The sequence below is a fragment of the Amblyomma mixtum genome, chromosome 9 (genome assembly GCF_055824585.1).
Source record: "Amblyomma mixtum isolate Tamu chromosome 9, ASM5582458v1, whole genome shotgun sequence".
Classification (NCBI taxonomy): domain Eukaryota; kingdom Metazoa; phylum Arthropoda; class Arachnida; order Ixodida; family Ixodidae; genus Amblyomma; species Amblyomma mixtum.
The window spans coordinates 4,821,770-4,824,217 of record NC_143020.1 but is presented as its reverse complement, the minus strand read 5'-3'; the positions used below and the strand labels follow the sequence as shown (position 1 = coordinate 4,824,217).

At 44.7% G+C, this 2,448-nt stretch overlaps 1 pseudogene; it reads left to right on the top strand.

Annotated features, from left to right (window-relative positions):
- Positions 1-514: 514 nt before the first annotated feature.
- Positions 515-1,534, top strand: LOC149328133 (uncharacterized; annotated as a pseudogene).
- The last annotated feature ends 914 nt before the right edge of the window (positions 1,535-2,448 follow it).

The window sequence follows — 2,448 nt, the reverse complement described above, 5'->3', positions numbered from 1 at the left end:
TGCGGACATCGACAATTGCAGACAGGGCTTTGGTAGTTCTTGTGGGTGGAATCTCCAAGAGGTGGGTTCAGCCAATAGCATTTACAATTGTCAATACGAGAACCTATTATGCGTAAATTGCTCATGTCCCTTATTGATAAACTTAAATAGCCAAACTGAGAGTGAAAGCACTTGTTTGCGACCAAGGGGCGTCAAACATCAGCTTGTGTTATCAGCTAGACGTGTCTGTTGACAGGCCTTTCTTTGAAAGAAGGGGTGAGAGGATATATTTTATTTTTGACGTGCCCCTTCTCATTAAAACTACTCGTAATAATGTCCAAGATCACAAGTTGCTAATTGGGGAAGAGGTTGTGGACTGGCCGAGCGGCACATTCTTCAAAAACCGTTTTCTAATATGAAAGTAACCAGAGCAGCACAAGTACTGGGTGCTTCAGTGAGTGTGGCCATTATGGCTTTAATATATGCAGGGGAGCTGCCCGCAGCAGCAATGGCTACAGCGCAGTTTTGCAAAAGAATGGATAAACTGTTGGATGCACTGAACAGCTCAACTCCTAAAACAATAGCGCAAAGATATCGCTATGCGATTAAAAAAGGTGATGACGAACTTGTTCACTGCCTTCAAGATCAACTTCACTGGATTAAAACATGGAAGTTTGCTGTCAAGCGTCTGCCACAAACAATCATAGGCTGGCAGATAACTATCCAGGCTGTTTTGCTTCTTTGGAGTGATCTTTCTCAAAATCATACTTTTTTGTACCTCCTCGCCCGTCGGCTGCAGCAGGATTTGCTGGAGAATGTTTGGGCACATTAGGCAGAAGCAAGGCTGCAACATGAATCCGAATGTTTTCCAGTTTATCTCTGGTTTAAAGCATATTTGCATTCAGAAACTGTTTAAACTTTCTAAACAAGGTAATGCTGAGGAGGATAGCTGTGAACTTCTACTGGAATGTTCACCATTCTCTGTTAGCAGGGCAACTCTAGTTAATGTTGGGCAGGCTCCTGCTGACGACTTTCCGTCCTTGCAAGATGTTTCAAAGCTAGCCGCGGATATGCACTTTCATGTTATTGAGGATCTGTTGTCTATTACGTGGCAGGCTTCTTGGTAAAATATTTTGTTGGTAAAAATCCAAAGAATTGCATTTGCCCTCAGTTGTTGAAAGATGAAGACAATACATTGGGTGGTTCTCATTAATATTTTACGAAGCTGATAGCATATCATGTACCACGCAAAGTGTTTGGAAATTTAACTGTAGCATCGCAAAGGGCATGCACATTTGTGCAAGCACTTGAGACCTACTTTCTTGCTTTGGTTGAGGATACTGCACATCTAGAAAGGGTTTGTCATGTTTTGCTGCGACATCTCCAATGCATTGGGGATTTTGATGTTTGTTCTCTTGAGTGCTGGCAGAAGTTTGTGAAAATGTATTGTAGAATTCGTTTATGCTGGCATATGAGATTTGTGAACAGAAATTTAGACAAAGTTCGCTTTCAGTCGTCAGTTTCTGGTGTACAACTTGATAAATTTAAAAGTTAATGTTGCGTTGAAGCATACGGTGAACTTGGAACCAAAGTGCCTCACCATAATCTTTAATAGAAGTAGACAGGATGGAAGGTCAGCCCTCAGGACTTGAAGGGTGGGGGGGACTGGATATAAGTGCACAAGCAATGTGCAAGCCTCTGCAGGATTGCTCTAGGTGCCGCCTAATTTATCAAGTGCATTCCATGTGTTCCATTATGTTTTTGCACATAAGCGCGTTTTGTAGTGGCCCTCGTTGCTCTGCAGGTTGAAGAAATAAGCATACGGTTATCGTTTCACAACTCCTACTGCTTCCTGCTTTGCACTGAGCGGCACCGCCCGCTTGGTGCGCTGCAGTCAAATGGGCCGCAGGGCCCTATGGGAGTGTGCGCTCTTTACCAATATCTTTCTCTATGGGTAAGTACTTTATGTACAACCACATCTGGGCACGTGCGTAATCGTTTTTGTGTAGGTTAAGTTAACACGCTCGTAACGAGGGGCCAGAGGGGCTTATTGGCTTTAGCTCGTAACCATCGTAACGGCGGGTCCATTTAGGGCTAGCGACGAGGATATGCGGTAGCACTGGCGTTACGCCATCGTTCTTTGTTGCGAATCTGTGCTGGTAGTGGCGGTTGTGTGTGTGGCAGCTCTGGCAGCCGGAGCACCCTGAGGTGCGTCGTACGGGACGTGGCTACGCGAACTACCGTTTAGCTGCTGCAAGGCACATCTGAGTTCCTGCTAATTGTGTTTGTGCAGGTTAGCTTCATGTGACGAAAAGGCGGGAAGTTTGTCACCCCCCGTTTGATGCAGTAAGTTTTACTGCTCTTTGTTATACCCAGAGCCATATCGAAGTGCCACGGTTTGCGTCGTCTTGATAAATTAATGAATCGATAGCTGCTTAATTGCTCTGTCGTGTGGTCAATTGCAGCAAT